The sequence below is a fragment of the Culex pipiens genome, chromosome 3 (genome assembly GCF_016801865.2).
Source record: "Culex pipiens pallens isolate TS chromosome 3, TS_CPP_V2, whole genome shotgun sequence".
Classification (NCBI taxonomy): Eukaryota; Metazoa; Arthropoda; class Insecta; order Diptera; family Culicidae; genus Culex; species Culex pipiens.
The window spans coordinates 30956380-30974393 of record NC_068939.1 but is presented as its reverse complement, the minus strand read 5'-3'; the positions used below and the strand labels follow the sequence as shown (position 1 = coordinate 30974393).

The 18014-nt window shown below is 35.9% G+C and overlaps 1 protein-coding gene across 2 annotated transcripts in view; it reads left to right on the top strand.

The window, feature by feature from the left end:
* The window catches only part of LOC120425970 (serine/arginine repetitive matrix protein 2), a 62507-nt gene that overhangs the window by 22607 nt on the left and 21886 nt on the right, over positions 1-18014 (top strand). For both annotated transcript variants that reach the window (XM_039590623.2, XM_052710755.1), the window contains exon 2: positions 11990-12127. The gene's annotated coding sequence lies outside the window, so the exon portion shown is untranslated. The remainder of the gene's footprint in view (positions 1-11989; positions 12128-18014) is intronic.

Here is an 18014-nt window from a genome sequence, read left to right as displayed (position 1 = left end):
AAAGCAAAAAAGCAAAAAAGCAAAAAATCAAAAAAGCAAAAAAGCAAAAAAGCAAAAAAAGCAAAAAAACAAAAAAGCAAAAAAGCAAAAAAGCAAAAAAACAAAAAAGCAAAAAAGCAAAAAAGCAAAAAAGCAAAAAAGCAAAAAAAAACAAAAAAGCAAAAAAGCAAAAAAGCAAAAAAGCAAAAAAGCAAAAAAGCAAAAAAGCAAAAAAGCAAAAAAGCAAAAAAGTAAAAAAGCAAAAAAGCAAAAAAGCAAAAAAACAAAAAAGCAAAAAAGCAAAAAAGCATAAAAGCAAAAAAGCAAAAAAGCAAAAAAGCAAAAAAGCAAAAAAGCAAAAAAAGCAAGAAAGCAAGAAAGCAAAAACGTTATTATTAGATTTTTTGAAAAAAAACAAGTAAAAAGAACAAGAAAAAAATGAATAAATAAGAAAAAACACTGAATAAATTTCGAAAAAAAACAAAAAAAAAACAGAATAAAACTAGAAAAAAGACTCTATAAAAATAGATTGCACTAGAAAAATACTACAAAAATACCAGAAAAGACTCGAAAAAAAAATTGGAACAAAACTAGAAAAATTTGTAAAAAAAATCTAGAAAAAAACAGAAAAAAAATCTAGAAAAAATCCAGAAAAAAAACTTGTTAAAAATAAATGGCTAAACAAATTAGATAGAAGAGGAGAACTAGAAAAAAACTAGATTTTTTCTTGAAAAAAAAACTATTAAAAAAAAAACAAAAAACTATGAAAAAATAAGAGAAAAAAACTAAGAAAAACAAGGAAAAATTTTGGAAAATAAGTAAAAAATTAAAAAAAAATAACTAGAAAAAACTAATTTAAAGCTAAAAACATAACTAGAAACAAAAAACTATGAAAAAATCAGAAAAAAAACTTGGAAAAACTAGTAAAAAAACTTGAAAAAACCAGAAAAAAACTAGATAAAAAACTAGAAACAAAACTAGAAATAAAACGAGAAACAAAACTAAAAGCAAAACTAGAAACAAAACACCGCGCCACGAGGCCCAAAACGAAAAAAAAAACTAGATAATACTTAAAAAAAACTAACAAGATGAAACTACAAAATAGAAAAAAAAACAGATAAAAGTAGAAGAATATGAAAACTAGGGAAAGAAGGAACTAGAAAAATGTTGAAAAATAAAAAAACTGGAAAAAAGAAAAACTAGTGAATTGTGAAATTTGATGAAAAGCGATGAAATATTAAAAAATAACAAAACGAAAAAAAAACTAGACAGTACTTAAAAAAACTAACAAGATGAAACTACAAAAAAGAAAAAAAAAACAGATAAAAGTAGAAGAATATGAAAACTAGGGAAAGAAGGAACTAGAAAAATGTTGAAAAATAAAAAAAACAGGAAAAAAAGAAAAACTAGTGAATTGTGAAATTTGATAAAAAGCGATGAAATATTAAAAAATATTTTTTTTTATTTTTCGGGCAATCAAAAGGTCATATAAACATATGAAAGACAATAGCTTATAGAACCTTTTCAAAAAACAAAACTCTGGATTTGTACTCTTCATTTTGTGGAAAAATCTCAAACTTATCAAAGTCACCCCGGTATACGGCACGTCATCAAGATATCGAAAAGGGTACTTCGGATTCGTGATCAGGAACCAAAATTACCTATTAGTGCAAAGTTTCGCGCAAATCAAAGAACAGAAATCTTGGGTTAGCTGAATGTGGTTAATTTGCATCAATTAATATTTTTTATGTTATTCTTAATCTTCAACGCCAAAATCTGTCAGATCAATTACCTCAAACGCCAAACATCTCTCAAGTACATACCTTTCAATTTTCCCACATCTTCTTCAACAAAATTGCAACCCTGTCAGAAAACCCTTTTCCAGTTTTGCACAATTTCTCCGTCAGCCGTCAAAAAAGGCCTGGACGTCAAATCCACATGAGCCATCTAACCTGGAACAATTCTCCCCATTTGTGCGCCACATGTGTCTGCGGGAAAGTGCATCCAATCGATTCCCTCAAAACCCCGACACGAAAACTTCGTTAACCAAACATAGCGAGGGCCAGAACATGACTCAATTCCATGCCGTCTGATTCTTCTTCTTTTCTCTAGATCGAACAAAAAAAAGTTCGAGCGCATTTCCCAAACGTGACGAAGTCGAACTTTCTTTGCGGCAGATTTTCTCCCACACACCACAGTTCACACAAATACATAGGAGAACGTTGGGTGTATGGATAAGGGACAGACGTAGCTGGATTCGAAACAACAAATATGTTTGACCCCGTTTTTTTATTGGGTTATTCCGACTAAATTTGCTGTTTTGCAGACGGGAACGAAGTGGGACTGCTTGGAATCCTAATTTGGACGTTATTTTAACGAACGGTATCAAATTTGGCAAATTTACATGTTCAAAAGTTACCGATCCGTTACTTTACGAGTAATTTCTAAAATTGTTATCGATAACACTAAAGGAGAATGCAGCATATTGACGTAGGACTACGCTTGAACCGTAATTTTCCTTTGTCAAGCATTTTACGAGCACAGGTCATTATTAATTTCTCGCTGAACAGCGGTGAAACCTCCGACAGAACCTTGGCTATTCTCGGAAGCTCCACCCGTAGTAATTCGAAGTTATTCCGGCGAAAACCCGCGCGCACCAACGCCGGACTGACTTTTATTACCCCACTTAAAGTGGCTGCCGTCGGCAAAATCCAAAGTCCTGACCAGCCCTCGTATACCTGGGACAGCTTCTCCGTTGGGTAATAGTTAAACTTTTCGCCGATTTGGCGCAACTTTCGATTCTCGACAAAATGTGACTCTCGCTTGCGAAACCTTGATGACGCAAGCACACTGGTAATGGAAGAATTTTGCTTGTTCTGGACACTTTTTGAAATTTGCTGATGAAGTCCGTAATCGTCGCGACTTGGATTTCTGCTGGAGCAGAGGTTTTATTTCGACGTGGCGTTGCTGACCTAGGCAAATGGAATCGTATTACTTATTCAATTTTCAGACTTTTAAAAAAATCTGTAACAATTCTTTTTAACATCTAAATTCATGAAAAAATGTTGGTGTTACAATGTCACGCTATAACTTTAGATCGGTAATAGACCACCCTGGAAAAAAATCTGGACTCACAATCCAAAGGTCGTCAGTTCGAATCCAGCAGTGGATGGAAGCTAGGTGGAAAAAGAGGTTTGGACTGGCTCACCGTTTCAAGCCTTCGGAAATCTAGTTTTGAGTAGGAATCTTGCAATAGAGAACGCCAAGGCCATGCTGTAAAGCGAAAAACATTGTTTGATTTCTAACAGTTCAATTGGTATACGTCACGTGGTCCTAAGGGCCTTCAATCCCTCTCTCCACCATCGGAGAAAACCGGAGACAAAAACCGAGAGTGAACGTTTTTCGACGTCGCGTCATCGTCGGGGGCAATTAAGATGTCTATCGGAAACTGTCCGACTTGGATTGTCCCCCACCAACCAAACGTACTCACACAGACTGAACAGACCAACACAGCCGGAATCTGAGTGGGGGATCTCGATGAATGAGCTTCACGATTGGACGCGAACGAACGTACTTTGAATTTCAATTGGCTTTCGATGGCAGATGAACGTAATTAACGAAACTTTTTTTCTTCTTTTCTTTTTTCTTGCAGGTGAGGCTTAGTGAATGGATTTATTGTGATGATTTATGGTTTTAATTGGGTAAGTTGCACTAATTGATCTTTAGCACGAGGAAACGAATATTAAATCATTTTTTTAAGTTTTTCCTTAGTACAAAAGATTAAGCAAACAATTTCAAAGTGACTGAGAAACACTTATATTACCAGGAATTCCCACGAACTGTACTCACCTCAGTACAAAGCGAATACATACAAGTTTTACTTCTTACCTTCTCCACTTGAAAACTTACCTTGGAGTTAAGCTCGCACTGCACACATGTCCGTTCACTTTCACTTGCTGTTTCAAAAAGAAAAACAACAACAACAAAAAAGTTGGAAACTAAACGCTTGAGCGAACAACTTGACGTCTCTGTTTGAAGTGGTCAAGTGTAATGAGGCAGAGTCTGAATACTTTGTACAAATCTTACTTGAAATTTCAGGAAGAAATTGAGCTTTAAAAAAAAGTTGCGTTTGAATTTCAAATTTTAGGGCTTTTTTAGTCACATTTTTTTTAGCTAGTTTCAGAACTAAAGAGTTTAAATTGAATTGTTATTATTTTTAAAAGTTGCATAAGAAATAGAAACATTTATCGAAAATATAAGTTTAAACAACTGTTTATTTTCTAGGTTATATTTAATAAAGTTCATTTACATTTTTTATATATTGGGACTTTACTATCTTTTTCAAGAGTTTGGTTTAGGAATCACGTATCAGAAGAGAGGATCGGACTTCGATCTAAAAAAATCGCATTGAATCTGCAAAAAGCATAAAAGTTGAGAAGCCTTTTGTTTAATTTGATGAATTTGCTTTTTCCATGCGGCTTTGGCAATGTTTTGAACAAAAATGTGTTTTGTGGAGGTTGACTTTGGCGGAGTTTTTTTTTACCAATATTGTTTTACTAATTTCAAAATAAGTATGCAGTATTTTTGGTTAAGTCTCAGATCATGTTTTAACACATTTTTTGGCAGATTAAAAACAAATGTTTTAAGTTGTTATGAAAAATGTGAATACGTAAAAAAAAACGAAAAAGTCACTGAAAAATTGTGAAAAACAGCAAATAGGTTAAATATAACGATTTTGAGTTGTAGAAAAAAAACTAAAGAAGAATGCAAGTATAAAAAATGAAAATAATCGAAAAAAAAAAACAAAAAAACATGAGAAGGCAAGTTTTTCGTAGAACAAAAGTTGCTCAAACTGACATCCTGAACACGGAAAAAAATAAATATTTTGGAAAAATGGGCAGAAGTGCGGTTATTGCAAATATATGACTGTAGCCTTCACAGTAAAAATATTAGTAATCTAGCTGCATGTAAATGGCCTGGGTGGAAAATAAATTTTGCATTATTTTATAAAATTCTATGCAATATTACACCCTGAAACATGTAGCCCATCAGTATGGGAAACTTACTTGACCGAAATGTCATGTTTATATATGTATCTATCCTTTTCATTTTTCATCGGCCTGATGGCCGAGTGGGCTAAGGCGCCAGTCCTTACTGTTGGTGCTGGGTTTGAATCCCGTCGGTTGCAACTTTTTTAGTGTTTTAGCTTGTAATTTGAAATTTAAAGATCTATCATGTATATCTTTCACCAAAACCAACAGGTTTTTGTATCACAAAAACTGAAAAATATTTTCAAGAATTCCTTAAAATTTGAAAAAGAATTGTGGCTAGAAGTTTTAGTTAAGTTTTTAACCATGGTGAAGCCTAAATAACTTAACATAACCTGCTTTAAATCTGTTTAGTCTTCAGTAATAATTTTATCAATCTTTTATTTGTATGTATGTAAAATTATCACATAAATCCGTAAAAACTTAAGATATCATAAAAACTTGATATTTTGAAACATTGACTCAATTCAAAGGGCAGAATTACATGACAAAAAAAAAAATATTTTTTTCCGAATTTCGTTAGGGTGGTCCCATACACTTTTCATTTGAAAATTAGTCGTTTTTAGATTCGGATATTTCGAGTTCAAAGAACGCAACGTTCATTTGGCCTTTCTTGATTTATTTCAGTTTTAAATTTGCATCTATTTTACCATAAAATGACTGTAATGTTGAGCCATAAGTCCAAATTGACATATTAAAAATTGTAAATGTTTTTTTTTTAAATTCTCATCACTTTTCTGAAAAACTTTCCACGTTTAAAAAATATATTTTCACAGTTTGCAGAAGACAAAAAGAGTCTAAAAATATGCCTAGAATGTTAGATATTCAAAAACACTCTAATCGTGAACTACCCTAATTTTCAGCCAAAAGTTGCCCTTCCCTTTTGCAACATCTCTTCAATAAACAAATAAATTAAGCAAAAACTTGAAAATTGAAAATTAAGACCTGTAACGTGTTGCATAAAGATAAAAGCCTCGCTATAAAACTTGTAAAATCGATGAAAAAAAAAACTCATTTCAATCTCGATCGTAGATCCCTACACAACAACCCTCTAATTAACATTCCTGAACACGCGCTGAACGCGCCCCGTTCGGTAATACGGTTCATCGCTCGGATCGAGTCACGATCCAGTTCCTGTACCCAAGTCGGCCCTTGCGAGATTAGATCACTGTCAGTTTGTGAAAAAAAGAGAAAAAGTAAGAGGGCCATCGATACTTGACCCTTAAAATTGAGAGGGAAAAAACTCACGAAATAAGAGTTAATCACTTTCGGAGGTTTTTTCTCCTCTCTTTCTTTTCAAAAATGATCAGAAACTAATAGTGGAACGAATTGGGATTAAGAAAGGGTCGGAGGGAATCACCGTGTTCGATAAAAGCATGGAATTAAAAACAAAAGCATATCTTGCCGAGCAGTTCGTGGATCGAAAAAAAAAAACAGTCGGACACCACAATATCTGGTCTCGACTTGTCTGGACAGTATAATCCACTGTGTGCCAGCTTGCTGTTGAGTCGCGCGAAGAGAACCGGTCCCAGTCGATGAAACTTCAATCTTGCTTACCAGAACCTCCTCCTCGCGCCATCCGGTTCTCCAGCTTCTTCTTCATCTTCCTCTCTAACCAGCCAGGCTGACAGAGCCCGAGTGCGGTAGATTTATAACGTTCTCTTTTGGCTTTCGGCGCGTCGTGACCTCGTTTTTTACCTCCTCCATCATTCCTCCAATCGGTTCTTCTCTTTACAGAGTTCGGCTCGCCGGGCCGATGTTGTCTCGGAAAAGTGTACGTTTTCTTTGCGCGTTTTTCCTCTTATTAACGAAATTTATCTTCTTTTATTGGGCGACCGGTCCAACCGGAGTTGAGGTTGAGCAAACTTTTTTTAATTTTTATGAGCTGGTTTGGGCTCGAGAAATTAATGGCCGGGTTGAAATGAGTCGTCGTCGTGATGGGACGATGGCGGAAGAAAGTGAAAATTATGGCGATTGGTTTGAGGTGGGAGCGCCGCGATTACCTAATTGTGAGTTTTTTGGATACACCCAAACTAAAGATCTGTGACATTCAATTCGAATAGCTTATTATAACACTGATTGACAGCTGATTTGGCATCAAGCGCTCATCATTCTTGCAGTCACCAATACAGCTACACCCGGTGTCGGTAAATTGAGTATCTCTGCGTTCTGCCTCTCAACTACCGCCAAGTTATCGTGGTGCCTTGGCAAAGAGACAGTGAATCAATCAAAGAGCTCGGGCTTGAGCCCCGTTTCAGCCATAATGTATTTTTTCTTTGCTTTTGGTTTGGTTTGCTGAATGAGGTTATAACAAAAGCGTTTACTTATTTCGCAAATTTTCCCATTCTATGAAGCTCTATAAATTCCGGTCGTTAACCTCCCTCAAAAAATCAGCACACGCCTCGACTTTCTTCGCTAATTTATGTGATTTCGCTGCCGGCCGGCATTCCGTCCCCGAAAAGTCCCACCCATTACTCATTATTAGCATACCGCGAGCTAGAACTGCCAAATAAACCAACAATCCCTCTCTCGCACAGAACTTCTATCACCTCATTCCGCGGTCGCGGTGGCCGTGGCGGCGAAAGTAGGTCACTTCGTCAACAATTCTGCCTCGTCGCCGGTACGTTTAAAGCCCACGTTGGCGTTGTGACCATCTGTCGAACTGCTTAGAACAAAGTTGATGGCTTACACTCTTTCTCTTCATGATTTTTCACGTGACTTGTCTTGTCTGGTTGTTTTCACCTACGCAAGCACTTTTCTCATAGTGGAATATTACAATTTTTAAGAAATTTATATTTGCTTTTCATGTCGCAACTATTTGTGACAAATTTAAAACATTTCATCAGTGAAAAAACTCACAAGCTAAAAGAGGTATTAGACTATGACAAACAAATAAACAAACTCGCACTTTTCCGTGTTTGACAGTTTGCCAAACTCGCAAACAAATAAAAATGTATGCAGTCTGACGTTTCTGCAAACACATGCAGGTAAACAAACAAAGCAGGCTAACTGTCAAAGAGGTTTGTTTGTCATAGTCTAATACCTCCTTAAAGCGAGCCTACTGCTCACTGGCGCAACGGACGCTGTCACTAATAAAGGAGAAAACCGTGACGTCAGAAATGAACTCAAATCACTCAAAGTTCATTTTGTGAGGGACTTCAACAGTTTGGCCTAGTTTGACAGCTACATTGTCCCCAGTTTTCTGTGGGAGAGAAAAGGAGGCGAATACTTTATGAAAATCATACCTGTCAAAATTCCTAGCCTCAAAATTTTGTCGCGAGTTGCTTTTCTCCTCTATACATCTTTATTACTGTCGCGTAGCATCTGTCAGTTGTAACGGCGGGGAGAAGCGCTGAATGTTGCACCACTAGTGCGTGCATCCCGGGAATTCCCGGGACAAAAATCCCGGGATATTTCCTAAACCGGGAATTCCCGAATCCCGGGATTTTCTATAATTTGTCCCGGGAATTCCCGAAATTGAAAAAAAAAATCATATTTTGGTCTGGAAATTCAGATTTGGTTGTGAAAATAGTAGAACAATAAAATGAATTAAAATTTGTATTCAGCAAATCTCAGCATTAAATTGGCATTTAAGGAAAAAATATTATAATTTGAATTACCAGGTCCGCAAAATGCCTAGTGCTTTACATTTTTTTCTCTATTATTTTATTTTTTTGAAAAACTGGATATATTTACGTATATTTTCGATTTTAAATTAAAAAAAACAATCTCATATCAAATTATTTATAATCAAACACCGGCATCTAGGGCAAATACGTACAAATGTAACGAATAAATACAGCTATTAAAGCAAAAAATATTTGCATGACGTTTTGGATTACTTCGGTTGCAACAGTAACAGAACAAAACAATTTGTACTTCCAAATGTATTGCTCTAAAATCTCCTGTACCTATTAAGACTGTAGTTCTGATTTTCCCTCGGTTGGCGGTAGTAACTTGAAGATAATTTGTAAAATATGTTTTATATAAAACAATGAATTCAAAACTTATCTAAAATTTTACATTGACTGGTATCATTTTATTCATTGTCGTTGTTTGTTTTCTAGCTGTTTTAGTCATGTCATATAAAATATATATAAAAGAAAAAAAATATGAAAGAATTCCAAAGTTTTTTTGAATAGGTCCTATAAACATATTGAAAACAAAAGCTTATTGGACCTTTTCAAAAAAAAAAGAACTATGTAATTTGATTTGCAAATAAAAAAATGATTAATTATACTGGAATTAAAAATAGTAGTTGATATAAAATCCTAAACACCACTAAGACAAAAAAAATCTTTTAGGCTATTTTAAAACTGTCGTCTTTGTTTAGATTGAAGTGAGGATTATAACCATTTGATATTATTATTATTATTAGATTTTATTACTGATTCAAAAATTTCCCGGGATCCCGGGAAATTCAAAACCCGGGAAAATTGGACGCCCTATGCACCACCAAAACGTACCCTGTCAGTTCAATTCGTTTTCTGAACTCGAATTTGATTCGAATTGTGTACGAATTCGAAATTGAGTTAAATTTACTCAAATCATTTCCGAATAGGTTCGGTTTCGCCAAAAACTGAGTGATGTTAACTAGCGTGTAAAAGAATCGGTAATTTTCCGTTGCCAAGAAACTGACAGATTGCGTGTTTCGCTCAAGTCGTTCCTCCCGCACTGTAAAGTAGCGGGCAGCAAAAGGTCAACATCTTCGACGCCGGGTTCATCTCGGAACCGGTTATGTTCTTCCTGTTGGGCTCTCAATTTGATTCAGTGGGGGAGTGTTGAAGAAAGAAGATCAATGTACGCCGCAACAGCAGCTGCCAGGACCGGTTCGACGGACGGACTAATTGTACCGTGAGTTCCGAAAGAAACAATCATAATTTGAACAGAAATATCTTTCCAGAACGAATAATTATCGTAACGGGACTCGCTACTCACGTGGGTTCTTAAATGTCAGTGCGCGCGAGTTTCAACTTTGTTTTGCATTTGACAGGAGAGTGACCTTTTTGGTTTCAGAGGATTTTCATCGTGGGCGTCAGTGACCTGCAACCTTGCGTGACCACTTCGCGAAAACGAGGTTAAAAACTTTTTCAGAGTGTCGATTTGTCACGGAGAAAGGTTCTAGCAGTTTTGCACGCTATTGAGTGCGGATTGAGTGAACTCACGACGCTACCTAAATGTACATGTATTTGTGCAAGTGATCAGGTATCAAAATTGTGTGTGTTAACTCTCATTGAAAGCTGCTCGCAACACCTTTTCGCCGATTGAATCGGCCTCCTAAACCCCACCATTGCACAACATTTGGAAAGTTGAGCTCCAAATTTCTTCCGCATGAATCACCGCACGACAGATCAACACTCACAAATTTCACATGTTCAAGGTCTCAAGTGGCACCATCATAAAACCGATCCAAGTATGCCAAGTGAGCCGTGGTAAGCCGTCAGGGCCTACTGCTGCTGCTTCCCATTCAGACGACTCCGTGTGGCCATACAAGGAAGTGACCATCACATTCCTCATTTCGCGCTGTCTTTCTCTGTCTCTCTTGACCATTCCTCCAAAACCGGTCCGAAAGATAATTACGCGAAAGGTATATGGTTCCACCATACGCAATCGTGCCGTGTTTGTTTACCTCTTGTGTTTGTTGTTGTTGTTGTTGTTTTTGCTTCGCGCTTGAGCGCGCTGGCGAAACTGCTCGGACAGTGGAGAGTTCGCGACGATTCGTCGCATGGCGACGGTAAATGGACCCCGGTCGGTTTGGACCGGTGCCAACCTCTCGACTGGGTGGATGTTTGTAAAGTTTTTTTAATGGCTTGGCAGACGTAGTCCTACGTCAAAGCATTTAATTTTTTGTGTCAATAACGACGATATTGACACCTGTCAAGTCCTTGAGTCTACACGCTCATCTGACACCTGTCATAGCTTGTTGACACTTTAGTCTACACGCTCAAGAGAGATTAGTAAACTGTAACTTCGACAAAATGTTTAAAAATTATCTCGTTCTATTAGTTTCCACTGCTCAGGTCCCAAGGTATGTGTGCTCAACAGGAAGTCACATCGACTGAAGCGAACATGATAATAATAACACCAACAACAACGTCAGTTGTAGCGAATAGCAAGCCAAGCGAAAAAGAAAACCAACAAACTTGCCTCGCTTGGAGAGAAATTGGGTGAAAGTTTTTTAAATGAAACGGTTTGCAAAAACAACAACAACTGCAACTAGCTTGCAAACAAAAACTGTTTTTTGACGTTCACAACGTTTACTGTGCAAACTGGCAACCTTGAACGTTGTCGTAGAGCTATCGATTGCGCTTCCTTTCCCGATCGGCAGAAGGATATTGGAGGCCCCTGGCCTTGGGAAAGTTCGCAACGCCACCTGTTCAAGGTTCGGTAATGGTCGCAGGAAATAAATTTCGCGTTGACATCATCGACGCCATAAATCTACGACGAGTTGCTGTCCGCAGTGGCAACACTGCTTGAAAGTGAAATCGTAGCAATCGATGGCCGGTTGACTAAGTTGACATTGATATTTTTGAGATGTTGTCAATATACGTTATTTTGTTGATGCGTATTCCCACGTCAAAAATGTTTGAAGTCTGATACAAATTATACTTTTCCATAACTTCAATGTCGGTCATGTTTCGAACCCTACAATATATTCAGAAAGACTTACTTTACCGGTTTGGTTTTACTATCTGTGACGAAAATATCAACGTCGATGACGTTCGTCGACCCGCAATAACGTAAAAAAAAGGTAACGCACTACTGTCAGGCGATTTTTGCGAAACGTGCCATGTCTAATTGAGTTCTGTCACGCAAACCCATCTGTCTCCGCATGTCGGTTCTATTTTTTGCCAACTTTGTGCGCGTTTTATCCAGCGACGTGTGTACTTTTGTTTACCATACTTGTTCTCGGAAGTACACGTTAAATAATTCGTTTATTTTTGTTTTGTCTCTTTTTGCAGAAAACTCAACCGACTTCTTCCAGTGACAGGCAACAAAGCAGGCCGACCAATGCGGTATGAGGAAGCCATGTGTAACCGTAGCAGTAGTGTCAGCTTGGAAACCGTCGTGCTCCGCATTAGTAACTGATCTAAAGTTCGGTAAGTAATTTTAGCCCTACACGGCCATTTAAATCCAGCTTACATTGAGTTTAGTCTACTTTTTTGCTTCATGGGCTTGATAAATTGCGTTGTGTTTACTCCGACCTTCGTGGAATTGTTTCGCCAATCTTCCACATGGGAGGAGCCACTGATTGCGTCACAGTACTGTAGCGATATTTTTAGAGAAACTCCAACCCTGTAGGCACCACTGTCTACACATGAAACGACACAAAACCCATTTGAAAGCGATACATTTTCTCGGAACCCATTCTACGCCGTAAATTGCGTCGAAAGCATATCGGAAAATGGTTGTGTTAGACAAAACAACTCCGGAGGTCGTCGATCCTCCTGGAGAGGTTAGATTTAGACCGTAAATGTCATCGCCATAGACAACAGCGCGATGGTGGCGCCGCACGTGGCACAATTATGCAACACGAAGCGATGTGTTGGCACTACGATGACTTCATTCTGTTTGCAAATTGATCCCTACTTACACTGTCGACTTTCCTCAAAGTACCTGAAATAATTACAGCAACAATTAAACGGCCCGTCAATGCCACTGCCGCAGTTTACGTTTGCACGTGTGTGCAAGATTGGTTTTATCGAGCCCTTAAAACCTGTACTCGAACGAAGTGTTATGGGCTGTTGTAAACAAACAAGTTATTATTTACTAGTTTGGCACGTGTGCCCGGTTGCAAACCAGCTCCTGGTTGCACACAACAAGCCATCGCAGTTGGCGTTGGTCCAACCCGGTTTTTGCGGTCTCGGTTTGGATGAGATAACGCGACGCCGTAAACTGTCAAACCGCCATAATGGCGTAGCTGTTTGCGATAAAATCGTTATGACAAACCGTACGCCATAATGGTGCAGCTGTCACCTTGCCATAATGGCAAACTCTATGCATTCTTTTTAGCCAGAACTGTCGGGCCGCATGAATCAGGGCGTTTTACTACGGCCAGGAAGCCCCTCAAGTTACGGCAAAACTTTATCGACCGTGAAACAATATACTATTTTCTCTGTATAGACAAAAAGCCCCCCTCCTCGTTCCGTACTCTGTGCTGGTTCTACGGCTGAGGATGAGAAACTGGAACGCCCCCCGGGGGTTTGCGCAGCAAAGAGATCTTCGAAACGATGATCATCTTCATCAACAGCGGATGGTTTCTATGCCACGTCGAGCATGAACAGCAAACCCCGGGGGATGTTCCGTTAGGTTTTGCTACCTGCGACCATGGTGCCACGCGATTGAAGAAGATCTATTTTGTTGAGGCTTGGATGAAGTTTGGAGCAACGGAAAAATTATAGAAACCTAACCTAGATTTATTTTGACAGTTGGCGAGTCAATGTTTTGTAATGTTCAATGTAAATCAACATTGAGGTAACGTAATTTCGGTCAATTGTCAAATAAAGCACCCCGATCAAATTGTCGTAAGGAAAAACAAGAAAAGGATCAACAGTTGGGTCATTTGTTCGAAATGGACGCAAAATGTGCCTTTCATTCGTTCAGCAGTATCGTACATGTGAAATACGCTGAGGCAACGTGAGTCACATGAAGATGATACGTGAATTTTTCTGAACCCACGTAATGAATATTGATGTGATAGCTTTAGACTTACAGAATAGAGTACTGACGGTGCTATAAAAACTCTAACGTCAAACTCGCTGCACGTTAAATATAAAACACTCAATCCTGAGATTAAGCAGCTTTGCTGCATGGGCAAACACTCTTAAAAATGCATCATTCTTTATCTTCCGACCTCAGTTGGGGACAAAAGTGATAAGCCAAAGTGGTGTACGGTGCAATATCCCAACGAGAGACACTTCCGTTGATGCATATCCCGTATCTATTCCTCGAAGAATGCAACAAACAGAGTCATTACCAGCTATATCACTGTATTACGACGCCCTCGTCCCTCACTTTTAGTACAAAAGAACTTCCCCCATACACGACTAACAAAACCCAAAGAATACACGTACACACCTGCAGTGTGGGGCACATGTGTGTAACGCTATAAATAAATAACCGACACTAGACGAACGTCGGGGAAGCGCACCTCGATGCAACAAAAACAAAAATAATCTCCTCGAAAAGCAGCTACTCGACAAGCAGGAAGAAAAATCGCACCATTCGCACAAATACACACACGTGCCATCAAACACGAGCAAAATTAAGCTAGTGTCCAACCCCTTGCTCCAAGCCGAAACGTCACCTGTCAAAATTCCACAGCCTACTATCGGTCCCTTTACCCTACCTAAATACGTGTCGTTGACAGGGGGATGCTAACGGCAGCCATCTTGGGTGATTGAGATTGATAACGCGCGCAAACTGCGCACAGTGAAAACAAAAATATTTCTTTTTTTAATAATTCAATTTTTGTTATAAGAATTACTTTAGTAAAAGTCAAATTACACAGTAGTTAAGTTAAACGTTTCATGTGATAAAAGTACAACTTTAAATGAGGTCATCGGCCCGATGTGTGCTTAATAATCCCAACTTTAGTAGTTTATTTTGCAAAAAAAATGATAAAAATCACCTCACATACATACACTAACTCTTAAACGTACATTGCGGTAACATTTTACATAGAAACAATAATTACTTTATTTCCATTTTATGCCTGCAGTTTTTGCACTTTTTTTACAGTGCGCAGTTGCTTTGTTTTGGTTCCGTAACGAACAGCTGTTCTTTTGTGCTGGAGCCGAAGTTGACATTTCCCTTTTGTTCTGGTGCCGAAGTTGACAACTTGTGTTGGCTGCGGGCGAGCTGCCTGTAGTGAGATATAGATGTCGCCCCCCTGGTCGTTGACGTCGTTCGAAAAAGGGGGAGAAGGGATCCCAAGGGGGTGGACACCACCAGGAATGCATGCAAATTATCCCCTCGAAACCGAGGGGTACAATTGGGGTAAAACAAGTACTAAAAATTTAGGTAACGCCCCTCGTCGAAACTCTCAAATTCACTTTTTTTCGTGTCGCAGCGTCGAGCCATTGGATTGCTCGATTATTTATGCACGTAAACACATGCAACCCTTGAACTTTGGTGTTACCGCCTGGGGGGCTAAATAATAAAGGATAACTTCACCCCAACAAAAGCAACGGCGAGCCGAGCGAGCGAGACCGTAATAACGCAAACAAAAAAAAACAAAGAAGCGAAGGAGCATCATCGAGAATCGTCGCCTCAAAAAACACGAGCGCACACAGTTAAGAAGAGACTAAAAAGAGCTGCAAATTTAGGTCAACGACCTTGACAATACGTTTCAAGTTCTGTCTGGGCAGAGTGGCAAAAAGGAACGAGTTTTTACCTTCTTCTTCTTTTTCTGCAAACAGCCGTTGCATTTGACGTGACGCCACCTTTAGCGCTCTAATGCCTTGGCGGTGACGTTTTGCGATGCGCTGTCACGTGTGGTGTTTGTGTATACTAATTTGCGCTGATAAACAGCAGAGCTATGTTTGGTGTTGATTTGAGCGATGGCAACACGGTTGTCTAAAGGTTTGCTTGTGGTTTGTCGAGTGTCGTCTTTGATTTTTTTTTCACGAAAGTGAGAATTACCGTGGCTCATCGCGAAAAAAAACTAAAAAATCCTGGATTTGCAGTTTCAACCAGTTCCCAAAGCTGGAAATCCTGCAAAAAAAAAGATATTTTTTTTATTTTCATGCTTTCATAAATGCTGTCAGTTGTCGCAAGCCGTTGATTTTAACCAATGATTTTGGCGCTGTCAATCCCCCTTCAATGATAGGGCTTTAAAATTTAGAGCTTCTTTTGTTAACTTTATTTTTGAACCAATTTTTTGCGTTCACCTACACAATGTTTTTATGCGGAACTGAGATTCTTCTTCCTTCACCATCCCATTATTTTTAACCTAGCCTAAAATAAAAATTCTTAAAATATTTAAAATACTTAAAATACTTCAAATATATAAATACTTAAAATACTTAAATACTTAAAATACTTAAATACTTAAAATACTTAAAATACTCAAAATACTTAAAATACTTAAAATACTTAAAATGCTTAAAATACTTAAAATACTTAAAATACATAAAATACTTAAAATATATAAATACTTAAAATATATAAATACTTAAAATATATAAATACTTAAAATACTTAAAATACTTAAAATACTTAAAATACTTAAAATATTTAAAATACTTAAAATACTTAAAATACTTCAAATATATAAATACTTAAAATACTTAAAATTCTTAAAATACTTAAAATACTGAAATACTAAAATACTAAAATAATAAAATACTAAAACAATAAAATACTTAAATAATAAAATACTAAAATACTGACATACTAAAATACTAAAATACTTAAATACACCATCCCATTATTTTTAACCTAGCCTAAAATAAAAATTCTTATAATATTTAAAATACTTAAAATACTTCAAATATATAAATACTTAAAATACTTAAATACTTAAAATACTTAAATACTTAACCCCTTCCCGCCCAGAGCAAAAACGAGATTTTTTACGTTTTTCTACATTACTCGTAACTGGATCAACCAAATTGGATGAAATTTTAATGGATATATGTTAACATTCTATACAAACTAATGCAGGTTGAACCAGGTTGAAAAATTGCATGGTTGCAGAGAAATTTCATTTTGAAGACAAAAATTAGTGGTGCTCTGGAGTAACCATGGGCGTTAGAGGGTTAAAATACTTAAATACTTAAAATACTCAAAATACTTAAAATACTTAAAATACTTAAAATATTTAAAATACTTAAAATACTTAAAATACTTAAAATACTTAAAATACTTAAAATACATAAAATACTTAAAATATATAAATACTTAAAATATATAAATAATTAAAATACTTAAAATACTTAAAATACTTAAAATACTTAAAATACTTAAAATACTTAAAATACTTTAAATACTTTAAATACTTTAAATACTTTAAATACTTTAAATACTTTAAATACTTTAAATACTTTAAATACTTTAAATACTTTAAATACTTTAAATACTTAAAATACTTTAAATACTTTAAATACTTAAAAAACTTAAAATACTTAGAATACTTAAAATACTAAAAATACTTAAAATACTTAAAATACTTAAAATACTTAAAATACTTAAAATACTTGAATACTTAAAATACTTAAAATACTTAAAATACTTAAAATACTTAAAATTCTTAAAATACTTAAAATACTTAAAATACTTAAAATACTTAAAATACTTAAAATACTTAAAATACTTAAAATACTTAAAATACTTAAAATACTTAAAATACTTAAAATACTTAAAATACTTAAAATACTTAAAATACTTAAAATACTTAAAATACTTAAAATACTTAAAATACTTAAAATACTTAAAATACTTAAAATACTTAAAATACTTAAAATACTTAAAATACGTAAAATACTTAAAATACTTAAAATATTTAAAATATTTAAAATACTTACAATACTTAAAATACTTCAAATATATAAATACTTAAAATACTTAAAATACTTAAAATTCTTAAAATACTTAAAATACTTAAAATACTGAAATACTAAAATACTAAAATAATAAAATACTTAAATCAGGGGTGCTCAAAGTTTTTGGAGGCCGGGCCAATTTTAAAGCTCAAATGAGCTTGCGGGCCAAATTTACAAAAAAGGTTGTTAAAAAAATAAATTACGTTATTTTAATGTAAAAGATTACATTTCTGTTATTTAAAAAAAAAGTGTATTCAAAATAATAGAAACCACAAAATAACTGGTTTCTATCGGTATTGTTGATTTTGTTGTTTCTGGTATTTGAAAAAAAGTGTTTAGCTGATTGTACTTATGTTTTCAAAAAAAAAATAAGTTTTGTTTTTATATTTCGAAAATGGTGGTGACATTACATGTTGAACAATTCATCTATAAGTTAAGTGTG